The sequence below is a fragment of the Bos javanicus genome, chromosome 20 (assembly GCF_032452875.1).
Source record: "Bos javanicus breed banteng chromosome 20, ARS-OSU_banteng_1.0, whole genome shotgun sequence".
Classification (NCBI taxonomy): Eukaryota; Metazoa; Chordata; class Mammalia; order Artiodactyla; family Bovidae; genus Bos; species Bos javanicus.
Window position 1 is genome coordinate 9,501,324 of NC_083887.1, and position 23,223 is coordinate 9,524,546.

At 45.0% G+C, this 23,223-nt stretch overlaps 2 long non-coding RNA genes across 2 annotated transcripts; one reads left to right on the forward strand and one right to left on the reverse strand.

Annotated features, from left to right (window-relative positions):
- Positions 1–3,091: 3,091 nt before the first annotated feature.
- LOC133233478 (uncharacterized) lies at positions 3,092–7,796 on the reverse strand. Its single transcript, XR_009731727.1, has 2 exons — positions 7,112–7,796; positions 3,092–3,561 (listed from the first exon to the last, which is right to left on the reverse strand). It is a non-coding gene; the product is annotated as an uncharacterized LOC133233478 (long non-coding RNA).
- LOC133233477 (uncharacterized) lies at positions 3,483–13,314 on the forward strand. Its single transcript, XR_009731726.1, has 5 exons — positions 3,483–3,573; positions 7,574–7,659; positions 8,125–8,240; positions 8,533–8,667; positions 12,994–13,314. It is a non-coding gene; the product is annotated as an uncharacterized LOC133233477 (long non-coding RNA).
- Positions 13,315–23,223: the final 9,909 nt, after the last annotated feature.

Sequence of the window (23,223 nt, forward strand, 5' to 3'; positions counted from 1 at the left end):
GAGAAAGGTGGGGACATGCTTGGTGTGGCTGAGGTGGTGAGCAAGGAGAAGTGGGGGCAGGTGGGAGAGCTAAGGCTGGAAGCAGCTCACACTGGGCTATATAGACCCAGGTAGGAACAGTATTAATGGAGGCCCATAATAGCAGCTTCCTTTAGGGTTGGTGTTTGGGTAAGGTAAGGTCATGGATAGGAGGGTGGCATTCAGTAAGCCCTCAGTATGTGTCAGCTGTTACACCCATGGGAGGAGAACGTCACAGAGCTAGGAGGCTGGCATCAGGAAAGCATAGCAGAGGGCTCTGAGGAAGGGCACCAATATGAAGCTGCTTGTGCCCTCAAGGAATTTACAGTCCAGTCGGAGAAATCAGATGAGACCCTGTATATACACCCACAGTACATAAAATACGGCATGGGCCACTGGGAAAGCTTGATCTTCTATGTTTCAGGAAAAAGTACCATGATTTTCTTTTTCCCTGAAGATCTAGGTGAGCAGATGTGGGTCTTTCTTCACTGCAGGGTCCCTGAGGCCTAGCCCAGGGTCACGTGCACTGTACGTACTCAGTATTTGATTTGACAGGAGTAATCATATATATCAAAACATGTTCAACTTCCTGGTGCTGACAGTATTGGTTTCTTAAACCTTCAGACAAAAAGAAAAATGATTTTTTTAAAAAATATAATTCCTGGGGCCAATCCATTGAATGTTTAAGTAGGTCACTGAGATTCTTAGAAATTGATGACAAAGAATCTCTTTAAGGCAAGAGAGTCGTCATGAGGAAAAAACAGTTGCTCTCTGAAAGAGGATGATAAGCTTTCCTGTGAAATACATCCCAGCTGTACCCAGTGGTCCCTGGCACTGGTGACCCCATCTGATTCAACTTGTTTGAGACCAAGAGTTATAGAATGAAAGGTGAGCAGAGGCCCTCAGAGGTCATTCTGGCCAATTCTCACAAGCAAGATGCCTGCTTGTATCATGAGAGTAATCAATGTGAAGCTTTAAAAAAACAAAACCAAAAGCCTGTCCTATAGTATTCTCCAGCCCTACCATAGCTAAGGACCACTATTCTTCACCTAGATCAAGAGTTAGGCATCATCTAGATGCAGGGCACACGGCGTCCTCAAATCATCCAGTACGGATACTGTTCAATTCATCTCTCTATTGGTCAGGAGCAGCCACCAAGGGCCTCTTTCAGTATCCAGCAATGAGGGTCAGAGTACAGGGAGGTTGTGGAGCTGAGGGTGAGGCATGTAAATATTCAAACAGCTGTTAGAATAGTTCTTCCCAAGTTGGAGGAGAAATTCAAGGCTAGCGAAAGAGGAGGAAACTAACCCAGCAAAGTCAGCATCAAACTGAGTTGCTAGGAAACAAGAAGATCCTGATACTGTGGGATCCTGGGAATCATGGCTAGGTGAGATAGGAGAAAGGAAAAAGAAGAAACAAACCATGAATGATCTCAGAAAAACATAAGGGAAATGCTCACATTATCAAGGTGCCAAGCTCGTTTTAAAAAGCAATACCAAAAAATGAAATGGTGTCTTTGGAAAGAGATGAGATACTTGAGCAACAAAAATGGATGAAAGTTCAAGTTAAGCTAGTAGAAGGGACTCCCACCGTACAAATGTGCCAACACTTGCCCTCACTCTCCCCTGAGCAGCCTGATCCCTCTCTCACACCCACATCTAGAGGTCCTGATAGTACTGCCATGGGAATTTTTGTGATAAACAGTGAAGCCTTGCAAATCTCTGAAACTGGTGTTCAGAAAGGAGAAGATGCAATAACTAGCTGAGGGAAGCTGAACTACAAAGCAAAAGACCAGCCTGAATCTGAAGTCTTTCCCACAACAGTCCCCAGAGTTTTCTACTTAGGGAAATAGTTTCTTATACTGTCTGAAATTCTAGTGGTTAAAGATGCATATACATCACTGTACATTCTCTTTTAAAAAAACAAAAACTCCTAGGATGTTATCGGAGATGTTAATAGTCATTTACACATTAGTGTAACCTACTAATAAAGCTTGTCCACTTGTCTTTCATTTGCTGCAAGCAAAGAGAAGTTTCGGTTAAGGGTGAAAGTTAATAAATGACTCTATATTTCTTCATGTCTTTTGTTCTACTTTGTATTCCTGCTACTTCTAAAAAGAATTTGGGGCAGCATATACTTCTGGATTTTGAGGATTTCATGGAATAATGTGGACCAGTTTTGCCCTCCCCACTTCCTCTCCCTCCCATACACACATAAAAGAGTGATACTGTAGTTGAGTATATAGTTAGAACATAGTTGAGGGGTTAGAAACATTAAATTGAAGTGATCTCTGATAACACTATTTCCTGCTAGTTAAACCACAACCCAATTGTTCCATCAGAACAGAGAGAGAGATACTATATCAGTTATAAAAAAGCAGTCCTACTGGGAAATCAGATTTGGGTCTAATCTAATTGAAGAAATCACAAAGGATCTGGAGGTTTAAGAAAGGGAGAATAAAAGAAGAAAGCCCTGAGTTTTGATCATGCATGCTGTAACCAGAGAAGAGAAGAGTGGAGCCTAAAGATGTCCTGCCCAGCCCTGTGACAGCTGATGCCCTGATCTAAGTGAGGCTCATCACACAGTTTGCTGATTGCACGCTAGCTTCCTTGGCAGATTTGCTACCAATCTGGCAGCACTGGTAGCAACATGCTTATCCAGGGATTTCATAGCCAGTAATGCTATTCTGGTTGGTACATCAGGCTGGTATAAGTTTGTTTAATAGAGGTCAGACCCTAAACTCTAATTCTTTTTGGCTCTAAGGCCACGAGAGACTGTTTGCATAAGACATGATTATTATGAACCATAGCCCAGGACTAGAACTGTATTAATAATGGAGGGTGAATAAAATCCCCCTTCCACTCCCATTTCTCTTCCTATCCCCCCAACTCCTCTGCATACCCTCTCATGTACCACACAGATATTCTGTTCCTAGACCCCTAATTTGCATTATAATTCAGCTTCATTCTGGATAACATGGCTTCAAAGGGATATCTTGAGTTGCTCTCCACTCCCACCCAGAACCACCATTGTATATACAAGAAAAAAAAAGAAACATTGTTAATTCCAAGAGTTGATTCTCAAATGAATTTTGGACCATGACCCAGTGATAACTTGGGGACATTTTGTTCCTGTAAATTGGTCTTTCTAGCCAGCATCTGGGAGCTGGCTGGGAAATGCACTTAGTAAATCACTCCCAGTGGTTTGGGGAAGGACAGAGAAGGTTCTAGAAGAGATGAGTCAGGCTAGGGGGTGGATAGCACAGAGGGGAAAGGAACAAAGAGCCAAGCAATATTCTGAAAATGGAATTTGTGCCCAGCCAGAAATAACTGTTTGATCAGGTCTAGCTAGAGACTTTCTGAAATGATGAAGCAAATATTAAGAGAGGAATCTTTAAAAGCCTCTCTCAGTGAAGATTACATTCTCGTCAGTGATAAGCCAGGTGGGTGTATAAATATCATGCTCTGCCAGGCAATCTTGATAAGGCCTTGTTCTCCTCTCCAGAGTTGGAAATTGACGTTTTATATTTCAAGAATACAGCATCTGATGGGGAAAGTAAAAGTGAAAGTTGCTCAGTTTGTGTCCGAGTCTTTGCTACCCCATGGACTATACAGTTCATGGAATTCTCCAAGCCAGAATACTGGAGTGGGTAGCCTTTCCCTTCTCCAGGGGATCTTCCCAACCCAGGGATCAAACCCAGGTCTCTCCATTGCAGGAGGATTCTTTACCAGCTGAGCCACAAGAGAAGCCCAATGTGCCACACCTAAATGCTCCTGCCCAGTGGCTTGGGATGGACATGATGATGTCATGCTGACTCTACCGAAACAGAAGGATGACAGTCAGCTTCCTTCCAAGCCCCTCACTGGAAACGCTGGACTGAGGTAGGAATAGCCCAGTACCAGGCTGCCTCTCACCTAGCTAGTGTGTGAGTTTAAGTGTGTGGGCTTGTCTTTGGCAGGCATGCGAGGGGTTTGGGATGAAGCTGAAGCTATGGAAACAGACAGAAGTCAGTGCAATGTAGTTGCCACAATCCTTCTAGACTGAAATTAAGCATGCAGCTCCTTCCCGAGGGGATCATAACAGCAGTTCTGTCAGAGGCCCTAATGCTACAGGCACACTGAAAGCCTCATTCATTCATTCAACAAACATTTACCGGCTGTCCACAGTGTGCCAGAGACTACTGGCCTAGGAGAGGCAAGAGAAGGTCAGCTGCAATCTTGTAGGAAGGGAAAGTGTGTCCAAGGGGCTTCAGAAGCACAGACGACAGCCATGCCAGGGGAGTAGAAACAAGAGATGGCTCCGGGCCGCTTGAACCCTGACTGCTCAAACGCTTAAGGAAGGAAGGGTGACTTCAAAGGGGGTCGGGGCAGAAAGGCTGGATCTGATTCTCTCTGGGGAAGAAAGGAAATGAAAACACTCAAAACTGAACCCAAACTGGCCACACCAAAGTGACGGTGGCCCAGAGTGACAGGGAGCCGGGGCTTTCACACGGAGAGCAAGGATCAGCCTGACAGCGCAGGACACACTGCAGTTTTGCCCATGCCTGTCAACATCGATTTACTCACAGTGTCCCCTCCACATGAGAGAGTTGCTGCAGCTTCCCAAACAATCTGACAACAGGGAAGACAGGGCTGGGCAGTCATACAGCGGGAGGGACTGGGTTCATGTTGGGGCCAGGGCAAACCTTCCAGCTCTGGGGGCAGAGCTGAGTTCAAGCGGAGCTCTACCACTTACTTCCTCTGCATTAGGACTCAGTGTCCTCGTCTAGAAAGCTGAGAGAACAGGATCCACTGCTCAGAATTGCTTCAGAGCAAGGATGAAATAAAATAATGCACCGAAGGCTTCCCTGGTGGCTCAGTGGTAAAGAATCCGCTTGCCAATGCAGAAGACATAGGTTCAGTCTCCCATCTGGGAAGATCCCACAAGCCACGGAGCAACTAAGCCCTCGCACCACTACTGAGCCTGTGCTCTAGAGCCAGGAGCTGCAACTGCTGAGCCCACGCGCCGCAACTATTGAAGCCTGCACACCTAGAGCCGTGCTCTTCAACAGAGAAGCCATTGCGATGAGAAATGTGCAACAAGAGGGTAGCCCCCCTCCCCAACTCACGCTCTGCAATTAGGGAAAAGCCTAAGTGGCAACGCAGACCCAGCACAGCCAAAAATAAATGAATAAATAAAAATTTTAAAAATAATGCTTAGCACATAATAAGTAGCCACATATTAATATATTAGCCATTGTGGTGGCCAGCAGTAAAGGAGGTCTACTCTGACTTGGTGTCTGGGAAGACAGGGCTACCCTGGTATCAGTGGGATGCAGAGCTGCAGTTTTTAGATAAGACAAAAACAAGCCAGGGACGGGACACTTTCCCTCCTCACCTGGCCAAGCCCCTTCTCCTGGGGCCATACTCATTAAGCAAGGACTGGTAATTGTTCAGCCCCAGGTCCTGCCTGCCCTTTCCCCAAAGACCTGCCAACACACTTGCAGACGAGTTTCAACACCGCTGTGGACAGGAACTAAGGGAAGGAAGAAAAGTGGGGGTGGGGAGCAACCAGCAGGCCTCCTCCTGAAGAAAAAGTTTCCTCCTAGTATGGGGGAAAGGAAAAAGGCTGAGATTTAGCCAGAAAACACCCCTACAGATTTAATACACCATCTGAGGATTAGGGCAAAGGTACAGCAGACTTCCTAAGATCTCTGAGGAGAGGGGACACTGAAGCTTATGAAAAGACCTTCAGTGACATGAAGGGATCAGCCAGCTTGTTGGATGGACAGGAGCCAAGGGCCTCTATCCTGGTGAGGCCAAGACCAGAGCTCCCATAAAGAGCAACGGTAGCAGGTCAGGAATTGTCATTGACTGGAATATAGACTTAAGAACAGTCAGAGATCTTGTGAAAAGAAATGCAGAGGATCTGGAAAGCAAGCCAAACATGAGGAGAGGACAGGGAGAAGGCGGGAAATGCCGGGACCTGGTTATGGCCCCGCAGGGAGAATGAGAGCCACCACTCTGGCTTAGAGGACAGTAAGAACCACCTGCACTAATTAATCTGGGGATGTTCTTTTCAATTAATTCATTTGAAAAAAGATCTCGAGAGCCAGGGAATTAATGCAAAACAAAAGATTGCAGCCGAGATAGAAGAACTAACTCAGAGCATCTCAATCATCTCAATCAATCAGCTTCTGGACCCCACCCCATTCCAGGGAACAGATACATCACGTCCAGAGCATTGCCGAGACCTGCCCAAGCAGAGCCACTCCTCTGCTTCCTGGCTGTTCGAACCCCCTGAAAGGAAGGAAGATGGTGTTTGGATTCACAAGCCTTACCAGGCACACCTGAGCGTGAGGACTGAGAACGTTTGGCCTTTCCTCTTATGTTTTATAATAATCCAAAGACCCTGTTAGAATCCGTCAGCACAACTGTAGCTGGCCCAAATGTTAAGAAGTTAGAGGCTCAGAGATGATGGTAGGATTACAAAAAGAGGGTAAATGCATGCTATGGTTGGCCCCTGATTAGGGTTTTTAATCAACTCTCTCAAATTCCTAGTTTCTTCCTTAATCCAAAGGATACCAACCAAGGTAAGCATGTTGACATAGAGATTCTTAGAGTAGAAACCTTTTTATCAGGAGACAATGATCAAAGTGAAACCCAGTTTAACCTTGCTGCACCCTTCTCTGCCACTCTCACCACCCCACATCCACCCCAAATCCTAGCTTTAGGCTATTTCTTACAACCAGGACTCTGCACATTGAGGAAAATTGATGTAATAAATAATGGATGTATTGGATTTTTCTACAACCTATCTGAGACACCTGGCCTTTGCTGGGACCCCAAAATCATTTATCCTGGGGAAGGCAGAGCAAGGTTGGGAGTCTGGGGTGCGCAAGAGATCCCATGACAACTAATAGCTGGTTAACTTTTATCACCACAATATATTACATGGGTGTATTAGAACTATTTGGAACACCAAGGCACCAGAAGATAATAGAAGCAAAAGTAACAGTAAGGGACATCTGAAAAGGGAAGTCTTCACATTGTTTTTATCATCATATCAAGATTTTCAGAAATGGGGGAGAATTGATTGTACATTCAGAACTAACCTGTCCCTTACAAACAGCACTTCCATTTCACACATCTTAACATTGAAGATACAATCTGCAAGCTGAGAGAAGGTATTCCCCAAAGCAGAATCATTTTATGACAGGGAATTTAAGGCACTCTGATTATTTCAAATTAGTAAGATGCTTCAAGATCTTCTCAGGAAAGTACATTATCAGGAAATATTCTGGGTCCAGAGCATTCTGCAGAATCCCCCAGTAGAAGATGAGACATGTCAGACACCCATCGACTGAGGGCAATAAAGTGTAAATAATTTAAAACTCCTAGATAGTATCCCGCCTTCTCATCATGCGCATCTTTAATAATTAATTCAGCTCGGTCTTTAAAGGAATTCTCTTCCTATAACTTAAATCATTCTGTTTTGCCTGTTAACAACAGGAGACCATTTCCTGTTTAGGACTCGACCTTCCCAAGTGAGGTGCATTTACTTAATAACACAGGAGACATTTTCCTGCTGCTGTCGGTTTCCATGGAAGTGTTGTGCGCATGCTCGGTGAGCATCATGGTTCGGATCAGAATTCTCATTAAGGTACTCACCACTGTCAGAAACTGTTTTAGTGTCTAATATTTAGTGGCGTAATTTTCACAGCAATCCTATTACCTCTCATCATTTCTCTATTTTATAGATGAAGAAAATGGTTAAATAACTTGAATGCTTCCATCACACCTGCCTACCCCCAACAGATAAATCATTGCCTGACGTATTCACCATGGGAACAAGGCTGTGCAGAATTCCTACCACGGTGTTAACTGGGCTTAATTTTTTGTAGAAGAAAAAAGCTGGTCCCTTTAAATATCGGATTACTGAGTCTTGCTAAATCATTCACACAGAGAAAAGCCTTGGGGGATGGGGAAAGGGAAGTGACAGGGTAATTGAAAATAGCTGAGGAATAGTGACATCAAATGCTTCCAACAGAAAATACAGAGGACACCAGCCACAGGAGAAGATTTAGAAGTGAAGGGAAAGGAACTGGAGCATGTTTATGTTTTGCAGAATGCAGTTTGCTCCAGAAATGGAAATTATTCCAGGAAGGTCAGAGAGAAGACACTGCTGCAGTTAGAAAGGACAGTTGAGCAAGAACCCCAAGATTGAAAAAAGAATCACATCAGGTAAATCCACAACACTGTAATTCTATGTAATATATTGATGGCAAAGTGGAATTTACACAGTGTTTCTGCCCTGAGGCTTTGCCTATTAAGAAATGGCTAAGAAGGTCATAGCCAAGGTGTCATATCTTTCTTATTGTACCCTTTTATTTTCTCGTTTCACTTGCATATATTACTTATTTTTGGTTTTTAAAAACTGAAGTATAAAATACATAAAAAGTGTAATGTGTGAAGAACACAAACAAATCTCACCTGCATAGCTTCATGAATTTTTACATGCATATATCTATTTCAGTGTAACCAATCTCCAGATCAAGATACAAAATATTCCCACCACCTCAGAAAGTTCCCAGGCAATACCTACCAACCTCTGCCTGAACAGAAAACTATTTTTACTTCTAACAGCATAAGTGAGTTTTGCCTGTTCTTGGTAAGTTACAGAAATGAAATCAGGCGGTATATACTCTTTGGGTTCTGGCTCTTTCACTCAACATAATGTCTGTAAGTTTCAACCACACTCTTGTATCCATCAGCAGCTTGTTCTTTTATATTGTGGTTTCCTCTTCCATTGTGTGACGATACTCCTAATTCATTCATCTTTTCTCCTGCTCATAGACATTTGTGTTGTTTCAAGCTTGGGGCTGTTATGAATAAAGCTGCTATGAAAATTGCTGTATCTTTCTTTGTTGTTGTTGGACAAAGGCATTCATTTCTCTTCCATGTTTACCTAAGAGAGGAATGTCTGGGTGATAAGGTAGGTATATCTTTAGCCACAGTTGATAATTTTGCTGGACTCTACAGCACATCCTTCATTCTCCTTCAAGACATTCCTCCTGGCTGCTGGGACGAGGGCCAGCTGTCAGCCCTCCTTAGAAATGGCTGCAGCTGAAGATTGTTTTTCCTCCAGCTAATACCTGTGGCCATGTGGGGGATCCGTTATGACCAGGTAACAAAGAGAAAAGAAGCTTAAGTTCAGAGACTGGTGGGTTTGGATGTACATGAGCGTGTGCATGTGTGCTAAGTCATTTCAGTCGTGTCTGACTCTTTGCAACCTATGGGTTGTAGCCCACCAGGCTCCTCTGTCCATGGGAGTCTCCAGGCAAGAATACTGGAGTGGGTTGTCATGCCCTCCTCCAGGGGATCTTCCCAACCCAGGGATCGAACTCACCTCTCTTATGTCTCCAGCATTGGCAGGCAGGTTCTTTACCACTAGCGCCACCCAGGAAGCCCAGGTTTGGATGTGGGTCTAAGCCAAATCTGGGTGAATCTGAAGATAGCTGTGAGGGAAAATCCTCTCAAAGAGCAGAGCTTGGCAGTGAATCTGGCCGTCTACTTTCTACTTTGACAAGAGAAATGCTCAGAAGTTAGAACTTACAAGCCGGGGCAGATGGCATAGCCAGCAGATCAAAGGTGTGGGAGGAGACAGATGGGAAGGTCAGGGACAAAGAACAAGTAGAGGGCAGAGGGATGTGGATAGACATGGAAATGAGCTGGAAACATGGAGACTTCAGTATTTCGTGTTAATAACATTGGCCATGCCAGCGCCAATACAATGCATGTATGAATACAGTAATCATGGTAGGATGAAGACTGTATGGTACCAACAGCATCTCTCCCCCTTACAAAGGCTGGCCTTGCCCACGCTGCTGTTGAATGTCCAACCTGCTAGGCTCAGGGACCAAGGATATGTCCCTGATATGGCACCATCCCTCAAGTGGGCCAGTCACTTGGTGGCAGGTTTATTACATTGGACCTCTGCCATCCTGGAAGGGGAAGTACTTCGCTGACAATAACAGACACATACTCAGATATGGGCTTTTCTTTCCTGCCCACAGAGTCTAAGCCAACTCTACTACCAAAGTTTTATGGAGTAATTCATCCCTATACAGCAGAGAATCTGTGTGAGTGGGATCCACCTGATTATATCAAATGCCATACAACTCAGGAGCAGCTAGGCTGATAGAGTGATGGAAGATTTACTGGAGGAACTGCTAAAGTGCAAATTTGGAATTGGTACCTTGCAACGATGTGATGTCATCCTTTAGGACACAATGTATGCTCTAAGTCAGTGACTTTTTTATGGTTCTGTGTCCCCAGTAGATTGAATACAGTGGTGCAGAAACCGAGGACTGGAAGGAGGAAAGGTCTCATGGAACATGACTCCCAGTGATACACTGAGAGACTGTGCTCTCCCTCCCTGCAGCTCTGGGCTCTGCAGGCCTAGAGGCTCTGGAACCTTCCATGAGGGGACAAGGCAAGAGAAGCAGTGAGCTGGGGCTGCTGCCTGGGCACTGCATTCTCCTTCTCCCAAGAGAGCAACTGGCGAGAAAAGGAATCACTATTCTAGGAGAAACAACTGTCCCAGGTCATCAGGAGGAGGGCAGAGAGGAATATAATTGACATGCAGGCAACCCATTTGGTGCCTCTTGATACCCCATGCCCAATTTTAGTGGTAAAATGATGAGTGCAGTGACTGTAGCCTGAGAAGGGGGTGGTAACCAGGACTCAGGAGTGAAGGTCTGCATCATAGCTTCAGATAAGCCACTGAGACTAGCAGAGGGGATAACTGGGAGTGAAAGGGAGACTGGGTGTAGGGTATGAGGAAGGTATCTGTCCCAGCTGAAACAGCAGAGACTACAGTTTGTGCCAAATGAAGTCCATCAGAATTCTGGAGAGTTTATGAAATAAATTCAAAACTTTATGAAATGAATCCAAGCAGTGCAAGCAGTGGACTGTGATGAAACTATGATGTGCCCCTCAGACCCCCCTTCAGAGCTGAAGGACTATTTTCCTAGCTGTTGGGTGTGCAGCTGGAGGTCAACGCTCTTCAGGGATTGCCTTGGCTAAGGAGAGGGACACATCCTTCCTTCCAAGGTCACACATCATTCTCAAGCCAGCCCACATCCAATGACTTATCAGTCACTGATGACTGAAGTGAAGTGAAGTGAAAGTCTCTCAGTCATGTCCAACTCTTTGCAACACCATGGACTATACAATCCATGAAATTCTCCAGGCCAGAATACTGGAGTGGGTAGCCTTTCCCTTCTCCAGGGATTAATGACTGATCAGGGGTATAAAACTGAGGTCCCTTGCCCCACCTCAGAATAACTCTGAATGGTCATCCATCCCAGCTTTAGAGCTTCTATCCTGAGGCTGCCTTGTAGCAGAGCTTTTCTTTCTGCCCAAAGCTCCTTTCTGTTCTTCCTCGTCTTTCCCTTTCCCTCGTGTTGGTTCCAAAAATGCTCCCTAATAAACTTCCTACATGCTAATCTTCATCACAGAATTTGCTTCCTGGGGAGTTCAACCTCCAGAGTTTTCCGAATTGGCTTATCCAATTTACATTCTCTTCTGCAGTACATCAAAATTCTAACTGCTCTATATCCTTCTCACACTTGGTACTGTTAGTCTTCTTAATTTTAGTCATTCTTATTGATATGCAGTAGTATCTTATTGTGGTTTTCGTTTCCATTTTCCTCATGAATAACCATGTTGAACACATTTTCAAATGGTCATTGGACATTCAGATATCTTTTTCTTACTGATTTATAGCTATTCCTTACATATTCATATTTAGATATGAGACCCTTTGTCAGATAAATGTATTGCAAAAAAAAAAAAAATGTTCCCAGAAGGTGAAGGTTGCTCAGTCATGTCCAACTCTTTGTGACCCCATGGACTATACAGTCCATGGAATTCTCCACGCCAGAATACTGGAATGGGTAGCCTTTCCCTTCTCCAGGGGATCGTTCCAATCCAGGAATTGAACCAGGATCTCCTGCACTGCAGGCAGATTCTTTACCAACTGAGCTATGAGGCAAACCCAAATGTGGGGCTTAAATTTCACTCTCTTAATCACAGCATGTTAGTTTTCTTTTTTAAAAAAATTAAGCCTTCTACCTTTGAAATAATTATATATTCACAGGACACTGCACAGAGAGGTCACCCAGTTTCCCCACTGGTTACATCTGACATTCCTATAGTACAATATCAAACCCAGGAAATTGACGTTGTATAATATGTGTACAGTTCTAGGTCATTTTATCACATGTATAGTTTTGTGCACTACAACTGTAGCTAAGATACAGAACTACTCCATCACTATAAAGCTCTCCCTTGTGCTCTCCCTTTATAGTTATACACATCCCCTGTAACCTCTGGTGTTTATAGTTATACACATCCCCTGCAACCTCTGGTGATCACTCATCTGTACTCCATCTCTATAATTTAGTCATTTTAAGAATGTTACATAAATGGGATTGTACAGAATACAACCTTTTGAAATTGACTTTTTTTTTTTTTTTGCTTACCATTATGCCCTTGAGATCCATCTCAACCTTTTTTACATTTAGAAAATTATGTTACTCAGGCTACTTTGCATTATTTGAGCTATCTATTTATGTTTGGTAAGGGAAAAAAAACAGTTTTTGTTATTAAAAATAAGATTCTCATCTTATATATCCCACACTGGAGTGATAATTCCTTGGAGTTATAATTCCTCTGCCAGGCTGTATGCTCCATACACTCCTCTCCCACAAGTCTTGATTACAGCTTCCATTATTACCTGTGGTCCACAGGGCCCCCTGACTTCACACGAGGTGTGGAGAATAAGAACATATGATGGAACCATTTGAAATTTCTTTTTTTATTGTTCAGGGATGGTGAGAAAAACAAATGATTCATTTTGCTTCTAAAAATGATGAAACAATTTTTTTAAATGGGGCATATTAATAACCTCCTTTATTATGATTACTTTCAGAAGAAATTAGAGTATCACCTCTGAATGCACAAGTGGTGTTTTTACCGCAGGAGACAATATTTCTCCGAAGCCTGATGTCCCCTGCTGCCCTCCATGCCTCTGCAGCTTCCTCCTTCAGGCCACCATGTCCTCGCACCTTCTCTAAGTTGTCTGCTGTGAGCACCGACTCTCGAGCCTGGGTCTGTGACTGTGCATGCTAATCAACAGCCTGCAAAACACCTCTGCCCTTCACTTTGAAAGGGACACACTTGGTGGTGTATTTCAATTGATTCTCTATGCATTTCAACTGTATATTGCAATATCATAGAAGGTCACCAAAATAAAGTGAGAAGTGGCTGCTTCTGCCTCTCCTCTCTCAGTCAGAGCCAGGAAGATGTGGGAGAGGATGGACTGAGTGGGCTTTCTAGGCTGGATGGGACGTGTGCAAGGAATAGAACATTTCTAGGTTAGCTTGCGTGAGTGTGGGGCTTGTCTGGAAGACTGCCCGTTGAGCAATAACGGAAAGAGCATCTCAAGAACTTCTCAGAAGTGCCTGGGGGCCAATCTTCCTGGATAGAGGAGCTGGAGGGCAGCATGGGGTCCCCTGCAGGAGGGCTTCCTGGACCTTCATCCTGCAGCTGTCTAGTCATGCCTTAAGCACACTGTGCCTCTTCTCTGCTTCTATTCTATTTTTCTCTGCATCTCTACTTCAACAACCAAGTAAGTTTCTGTACTTCCTAGTTCAAATTTTGGAGGGACTAGATTGGCTGAGCTAATCATTTTTTTTCAGGCCAGCCTATGGGTCAGCTGTTCTTAGGTTAGTTGTCTGCCCTTGGTCCAATCAGATGTAACTGGAAGAAGTTGGGTTATAAGTAGAATGTGGCTGCCTAAGTCTGTCCCTCTGCCAGTGGCTGCAATGCATTTTGTCCTACATGGGTGTGGCAGTCATCATGGCTGGCAAGTCTAATACAAAAGAGAAAAAGGGAAAGGATGGATATGGATATGCAGTTGTTTTTCTCTCCTTCCAAGAGTAGTTTCAATGTGTGGCTCCAAGGGGAAAGACACTGGATATTAACTGGGACTGCAGTGAACTGAGTCCTGATCCACAGATAGCTATTGCCTGTCAACTTGTTATTCTAAGATGATAACTACAATTTCCCACCACATTTGTGAATTTTCAGGTGATATTTCCTATGTGGATTCATCAGCTCTTTCCATAATAACGCTGTATATCAACTCCAACAACCTCAGTGACTTAAACAACAAACACTTATTTCTCATTCATAGATCTGATTTGAGGCTCTGTTGGGATCAGCTGAACTCAAGTGGAGTAGGTCAGCTGTGACCCAAGGCTGGAAGTCAGCCTCATGGGTCTGGTCCCTGGGTCTCGCATTTGGGGACATGAGGCTCCCAGGGATGTGTTCTTTTCATGGTGGGTGGAAAAAAATGCATGAGCCAAACTCTGCAAGCACAATTAGAGCCTCTGCTCACATTCTATCTACCAATATTTTGGTAGCCAAAGCAGGTGACATGGTCAAACCCAGCATGGGCAGGGAAGTATGCTCTCCCATGAGCCGGGGGAAGGTGTCAGGGAGAGTGAATATTTGCTTACCAATAACATATCTACTGGACCATGCATTTCTCCTTACTGCCCTAACATGGTAGAATTGCCAAACCAGATGTGTGGTGGCATGTTTGCTGACACTGTAACCTCCCCAAGTGAAGAAACCATACCTCAACTTCTTTCATGCCTAATTTCAAAGTATCTAACCCCATGTATCACTCTCAGAAGGTGCCCAGTAAAATTCCCTTTAGTTGACACAAATTATCAGAATTCTAGACTAGGATCGGGAGAAGGCAATGGCACCCCACTCCAGTACTCTCGCCTGGAAAATCCCATGGATGGAGGAGCCTGGTGGGCTGCAGTCCATGGGGTCGCTGAGGTTCGGACACAACTGAGTGACTTCCCTTTCACTTTTCACTTTCATGCATTGGAGAAGGAAATGGCAACCCACTCCAATGTTCTTGCCTGGAGTATCCCAGGGACGGGGAGCCTGGTGGGCTGACGTCTATGGGGTCGCACAGAGTCGGACACGACTGAAATGACTCAGCAGACTAGGATCAATATCAATCCACATGTGACTATGGTCAAATAAATTCATATTTTCTCTGCTCAAAGGACTGTGTATGTAGAAGGTGAAAGGGCAGAATGTAGCAGTCAAGAGCATGAGTTCTAAGGTCAAAAAGCCTGAGTTCCAATCCTAATTCAAGCTTCCTAGCTGTATGATGTGGGACAAATTGCTTAGCTTCTCTGTATCAGCCTCCTCATCTATAGCGTGAGGATGCTAATAGTAGCTTCCTGATAGGGTTGTTCTGAGGTTTACATGGTGTATTCATGGAAAGACCATCCAGGAGGGCCTGACTCATGGGAATTATTTCACTGTTGTAACATGACTGGAGCGACTTAGCACACGTGCATGCACACAAGCAAGCTAAAAAAAAACAAAAGAGCAACGTCTGCCTTTTAAGAGAGCTGGGACCTGGAGTTAAAAAAAAAACTCATGTTGAGTCCCAGCTCCTCTATTCATGCTACCTATGATCTTGACCACGTCCCAGTTTCCTTGCCTATGAAATAATGGCTCCCTCCCCTGTCCATGCGGAGATCAGGTGACACATGTGAAGGCACTTTTGGAAAGTGAAAACCAACAGAAAACCTGAGCTGCTTTTATCAAATTATTCCACCTTTTGTGTTGCTTATCTGATGACAGCCAATGGCCAGTCGGCTAAGAGTCAACTCATTGGAAAAGATCCTGATGTTCGGAAAGATTGAGGGCAGGAGGAGAAGGGGGCGACAAACGATGAGATGGTTGGACAGCCTCACTGACTCAGTGGGCATGAGTTTGAGCAAACTCTGGGAGATGGTGGAGGACAGGGAAGCTTGGCGTGCTGCAGTCCATAGGGTCAAAAAGAGTCAGACATGACTGAGCAACTGAACGACAACAATGGCTAGTAAAGGGGTTCTCTGCTGGACACCCCTGATCCCATCTTTACAGACGTAAGAATTTCTCTGCTGTTCTCAGTTGGGTGAATCATCCCCTCCCTGATCTAGCAGACACCCAGCAAGCTGATCCTCACAGACACCCAGAGACAAGAATGAGCTCCTCTTTGCTGATTGAATACTCGGACGCCTCATAATTCCACTGCATCAATGGTGAACTCCTTGAGCCTACTCTTTGGCCTCTACCTCTCGTCTACCCTTCGTCTCCTCCCATCGCCTCATGAGCCCCCTGCACTTCCAATTTTCCACTGCAGCTGCTCTCGTCAAAGTCACTGTTGACTTCAGCACTGCCAAAGCCAGTGGTCATTGCTCAGCAAATCTGACTCAACCCATCAGCAGTTTTGATTTGATGGTTGATCACTGCCTCCCTCTTGGAAGATTTTCTTCAACTGACCTCTGAGACACCACCCTCTTGCTTCCCCTCCTCCTGCCCTGGCTGCTCCTTCTCGAGCTCCCCTGATGTCATCCTCAGATCTCATCTCTACATGCACTCGCTCTCGGGGTGATCTCATTCAGCCCAGTGGCCTCAAATGCCAGCTCCATGTTGACAACTCCAAAATTTAGTTCTATAGCCCAGACATCACCCCAAACTGCAGAGTCATAAATCCAACTGCCCACTTGTTAACCTCTACTTGGATGTCTAAGTGACATCTCAAATGTGATGTATCCAAAGCTAAGCTCCTATTGTCCTGACTTTAATCTGCCTTCCTCTAGTCTCCCACTTCTCAGTAAACAAGAAATGCCTTCTTGTTGCTCAGGACAGAAACATAGGAGCCATTCTCACCTCCTCTCTCTTGTCCTCCACAGGCTATTTATCAGTAACTTTAGGCTCCGCCTTTGAGTTACATCTGGAATCTAACACATACACACACACACTTTTTCTTAACCACCTCTACCACTGGCATCCTCACCTGAGCCAGCATCATATCTTGACTACGTCTACCCTTGTGCTACTGGCCTCCCCGCTCCCAAGAAGCATCAGTCATATTACGTCACTCCCTTGATAAATACCCTTCAGTGGCTCCCTGTCTCACTCAGAATGAAACGTCCAGTCCTTGCTCTGACCTGCAGAACCTCTCAGTTCTGCCCCCCGTTGTCTCTCTGACCTTCCCTCCCAGCATTCTCCTTCTGGCTGTTGGGTTACTCTGCTCCAGCTGCAGCAGCCACCTTGCTCCTCATGGGACACACCAGCCTGCTCTCGCCACACAGCCTTTTCACTTTCCATCAAGCATTGTCCCTGCTTTGAAACAACCTCATCAGACAAAGGGAGATGTTACCAGTGTGAGTCTCCAGAGGAAGGATGTGGCAAGTTACTATTTTATCCTTTGGGCTTCAAAAATTTTCTAATTATTTACAATGAATATTGTTTGTAATTTATTTTGTAATCAGAAAATAAATATGGTTTAAATTAAAGCCAGAATCATGTCTGAAGAACTGTTGCTTAGATACCCTGAAAGACTGCCTGCTTTCATCTCCAGGGCAGACTCCTCACACAGCCCAGAGGCCAGATCCACAGATGGGCCCGCTCAAAGCCCACGGGTCTCCTCCACCCCATCCTCTCTGCTTCTTCCCCATTCCCCCAAGTTAATGAGCTTCACACCAGGATGATGATAACTGATCTCTGGATGAAGATTCCGACTCACCGGTTAAATTGCAATGAAATGCTTTTTAATTCCTAATCTAGGATAATAAATAAATTGTTATTTTCCCCTTGTGAGTGGCATTACCTGTCATTATAAAAATTAATCTTATTTAAGAGATGCTTAAAATAGGCAGCAATAACATGGTTCTTGAGACCAAGCAGTTAAAGGATAATTTAATCTGTGTGAATTATGAATCTTGATATTTTTGCAATGCTATTTTCCTTTAGAGCTATGAGCGACTCTCTTCTTTTCTCAGTTGTTACTGAGATTTACGTTCTGATTTTACAGAATCCTCTTTATAAGGTAGAGAAAACACTACTGACCTACTTGAACTAAACAACAAACATTTCTTTTGGTGTAGTAATTGATAAAGTTCAGGACAGCACAGAGGAGGGGTCTCCCTAAGGTGTGGCAGATGGGTGTCAAGAACATGCGAAAAAGGTGACTTACTTCCTCTGAAAGAAAAATGACTTGATGTACCAGGCATCATAGCATCGCTAGAAGTGCTAGTTGCGATTTCATTTTTAAACTCCACATGTTCCCTGGAAGATAACTGGACAAAGAATTGTGGCGAGCGGTGAGAGATGGAGTGAGGATGTCTATTTATCATGGATTTTATTATGTGTTTCAGACCTTTTGTGTATGTCTTTAAAGCCCTTCTGAAGTATTAAATTGAAATCTGCTTTTAAATGTCAACAGTCCTAACACTACTCTGCAGTCTGTTCTGTTTCTTGGAGAGATGGGTAGAGAGGAGCAGACTTTATAGCCTTGGTTCAGCTCCAGGCCCTGTTCTGTGTTTGTATCGATGGCTGCCACCCAAGGCCTGGGAGCCTATGACATAAAGATGGAGACACTTTTGTTGGCATTAGCATAGCTCAGCCATCCTGTGCTTAGAAGCGGGACAGAAGCACACCGTGGGACTAGCCCTGTAGTTTCAACAACTCCATCAGACCTCACCTAATTGTACTGGTTCTGCTTAAGAGAAACACCAGATTTGGACTGTCTCCCTTTCTGCAGGGCATCTGACCTCTCGGCTGCTATAGAACCAGTTCTGTAGCTCAGAACCTCTACGTTCCTCTTCATAAGTGGTCTGTGCGCCACCTTCCCTCCCATAATGCTGCCACCATACCGTGACGGCCTGTCAGCAGCCCAGGAACCACATCTGCCTCGTGTGTTATTGTGACCCAGGGCCCAGTACCGAGTATGGCATGTGAAAATGCTCAATAAATATTTGGTGAATAAACGGATGGGTGAACTGACAGATGAATGCTGTCACACCTCCTGGGCAAGTCCCAACAAATGCATTCTCTAAGCTTCCCTCCAGGTTGCCAGCAGCTCTACACTGTGTTCATACGTGGTCTCCTTGGAGGAGGCTGGAACCAGCCAGACCGTCCACACTGGCCTCTCATCACTTGGGCTGGGTCTCTGCAAGCGCAAAGAGCCCTGAGCCTGTCACTTCTACCCAGGCTCAGAAACTCTGCATGGTAGCTCCCAGTGAAACGAAACAAAACTGAGGGCTTTGTAACCATGCAAGCAATAAGCTGACTGACTAATGACTTAAAATTTACTAGACACATACCCCAGCACTGCCATCTAAGCCCTCATGGTTGTTCCTTTTAATTACCACAGGTGGTTACGATGGGGAGGTCCCTCAGTTGGCATGAGGCGAAGGAACCCAAGAAAATTCATATCCTAGTCTTTATTCTGTGACCCTAGTCACCACTGGGATCTACTCTTATCGTGTGTTCCTGAATTTTTATTGCATCCTGGACACTGGTGTCTCTTCTCTAGTGTTAATTTCGCAACCAAGATTTCATTTTGAACATGATTAGAATGTGATGGAATCTCCAGCTGTCATCACACGCAACAGCAGTACCCAAGAACCTCTCATCAGCAATACCCTTTATTTCCATGACTGACCCTTGGGTACTTAGGCCTGACATTGGCAGCTCACTAATTAATTTTGTCAGTCAAACACTCACTCCTATGTTAGATTCTTTGCATTTATAATTCAGAAATTTCCCTGGTGGCTCAGTTGGTAAAGAGTCTGCCTGCAATGAGGGAGACCTGGGTTTGATCCCTGGGTTGGGGAGATCCCCTGGAGAAGGAAATGGCAACCCATTCCAGTATTCTTGCCTGGAGAATTCCACGGACAGAGGAGCCTGATGGGCTACAGTTCATGGGGGTCACAAAGAGTCAGACAACTGAGTGACTCACTTTCAAGTTAAGTATATATATGAAATGACAAAACAATAGCACCAATAAAAATAGCCAGTACCATGTAGAACTTACTATGTGCCAGATACTGTTTTCAGTGTTTTATGTACTAACTCATTTACATCCAATAACAGTCCTAAGTGATAGGTATGATTATAATCATTCCCATTTACAAATGAGCAAACCCAAGTACAAGGAGGTAAATAACTTGCTGAACACATCTATTATGAGGCAGAGTCGGGATATAAACGCAGACTGCCTTAGTCTGAGTCCAAGCTGAAAACGCTGCACCTCCAACACTTACCTAAGAAATAAGCATCCCCATAAAAAGTGAAAGTGAAGTTGCTCAGTCCTGTCTGACGCGACCCCATGGACTGTAGCCTACCAGGTTCCACCATCCATGGGGTTTTCCAGGCAAGAATTCTGGAGTGGGTTGCTATTTCCTTCTCCAGGAGATCTTCCCTGGTGGCTCAGATGGTAAAGCATTTGCCTGCAATGTGGGAGACCTGGGTTTGATCCCTGGGTTGGGAAGATCCCCTGGAGAGGAAATGGCAACCCACTCTAGTATTCTTGCCTGGAGAATCCCATAGACAGAGGACCCTGATAGGCTACAGTCCATGGGGTCGCAAAGAGTCGGACACGACTGAGCGACCTCACTTTCACTTTCACTTTTCTCCTGCATTGTAGGCTGACACTTTACCATCTGAGCCACGAGGGAAGTCATCCCCATAGAGCCTCACTCTTAAATTCAATGTCTCTAATCTACATATATTCTCATTACCCACCTAGGCCCCTCCCCACCATCTCAAGCTTATCAGTTAACACTGATACTAATATTTATGGAGCACTCATTGTCAGGCAGTGTGGCAAATAGTTTTACATTCAGTACCTCATTTGATTTTCACAGTTACTTTTAAATATACATGCTACTATCGTCCCTCATTTTGTGGAACAGGAAACTGAAGCCAGGCGAGGTGAAGTACCTTCCCCAACGTCTCCCAGCTGAGCCAGTAGCTGCGCCAGGATTCCAGCCAGGTCTGAGCGGCCCTGAGATCAATATCCTGTGTTTTCCATGGAGGCTTTCTGAACCACACCCTCAGCACCTATTGCTGGTGCTGACAATCTTGACAATCATGGCCTCCAAGACAGTCTTCCCTTTCACACCTCTCTACTAGTTCTATTTCTTCGCAGCCCACTGAGGTCTTTTTCCACCCAGATCTCTGATCTCCAGCCCTATTCACCACACCCAGCGTGTGAGTGACTGGAAGACGAATCCCACTATCTTATTTTCATTTCTTTTGCAGTCCCTCCCTGGACACTAGAGATACAGCATACCCACAACACGTGCACTGACTTGCTTACTTGGCCATGTCACTTGTCACAACCAGAGAAGGCCACCTTGTCAGGGATGCCCCTCGCGACCTCACTGTGGTCCTTTCTTCTCGTTAGCTTTTCCTCCCTTGGCTTGACATTTGGGTTTACCGTTGTTCGGGATAAATGTCCCCCTCCCCTGTGGCCTGTACAACTCCACTTTATAGGGTCAGCGGGCTCTAATCAAGGCACTGGCCATCACCCCATACCTGGAGACTTTACTGAAAGCATTTAGAATTCTCTCCAGATGTAGACCAAGCATAGTGGTCAGAGCAGCTCTTCTTCAAGAAGGAAAGTCCCAGAGGAAATCAGCTCTAAGCTCCAGATAAGGAGAAGAGAAGAAAGCCAAGTTCGATCACCAGTCCCCACTAAAAACTACAGAAGCAATCAACCAACACACTCCCCAACCAGATGGTGAGAGCACAGTATCCACCCGAGACCCCTTCCCTTGGAGGGAGCATTTCCCAACATCCCCAAACAACCTGCTTTAGAAACCTTCATATTGCAAATGTCCCGGGCTAGACACACAGCTGAGGTTCAAACACATCCATGTAAACGAGGCGGATCTCCTTCCGCTGATGCCGTCATTACTATGCACAAAGCATATGTAAGAGCCAAGCTACCTTTACGCTGGACCTGCATCCTCAGCAGTTCATTTAGCCAACATGATAAACTTGCCAAGTCTCTTAGCCTTGTGCTTCCATTCTGGGGCACAACCCATCATCTCCCTGCAAAGCAACCTTTCAATTGATCCATGGTTTATATTGCCTGTTTAGGGATATATTTCTGCTATTTTTATAGAATACTCTCAGTCAAGTATTATTATTGGCTGGATTATTCTTAGTGACATACAATAAAAATAAAGTCACAGTCCCTGTCCTTCTTCATGACGTCTATCTGATATAGATTTTGCAGATGAATGAGGTGCATTGACTGATATTCTAGGTGCCCTGTGTATGTCATTAGGCTGAGGACTGGAATGTCCAGAGCATTTACAAGAGGAATCATTACCCCAGCACTGCCTACTTATATTATATAAATAAATATTTGCCCATAATATGGCAGATTTATGAGCTGCATTTAATACTGTAATGAAAAAATCTATCACTGTGTGTGAGAGCGAGAGAAAGGAGAAGAGTTAAGGTTGCCATGGGAGCCTTTGGCACTTCAGAACCTTTATGATTACGAACAATAATTAGCAGTAATGCTTTACGGTGGCGAAGCACCTCATGGGCTCCTGATAATTGTAAAGTGTTTGGCAATTAATTCACCCTCCCTGAGATTCAGGTTGATGTAATTAACCCCACAAGGAGAAGCAGCCTCGGGGAAGCAGAGTCACGTGGGGAGAGTCACCCCTCATTGCAGTGGCACAAACAAAGGGGCCTCCCCAGCCCTTGCCCACACCCGCTCCATCACATATCTCTGCCACAGACCCCTTCCTGGCCAGAGGTACTTTGCTCATGGCTGGGTTGGGTCCATGGGAATGCTTGCCTGCACTGTGGAGAGGCGGGTAGGATCAAAGCCCAGGCGTCAGTCAGGGTTTCATTTCCCTGGGCGTGGACAGGCAGCCCTGCACAGCTGTGGCAAGAGGAATGCAGAAAGCCACCTGGGGTAAAGGAAGCTGGAGATATGCTGCTTTGCTGTGATCAGCTAAATCTTCACGAAATCAGTACTCCTCTCTTTCCCAAGCAGCTGCAACCTGGTATAGGTCTTTAGTCAGCCAACTTCTCTATTTATTGTTTCATGACACAAACTTGCTGTTAGACACTGACAGGAAGCTGGAGAGAGTGGGTTGTCTTAAAACAAGGTGTTACTGACATTATATGAAGTGAAATGAAGTGCAAGTCGCTCAGTCGTGTCTGACTCTTTGCAACCCCGTGAACTGTAGCCCATCAGGCTCCTCCATGCATGGAATTCTCCAGGCAAGAATACTGGAGTGGGTAGCCATTCCCTTCTCCAGGG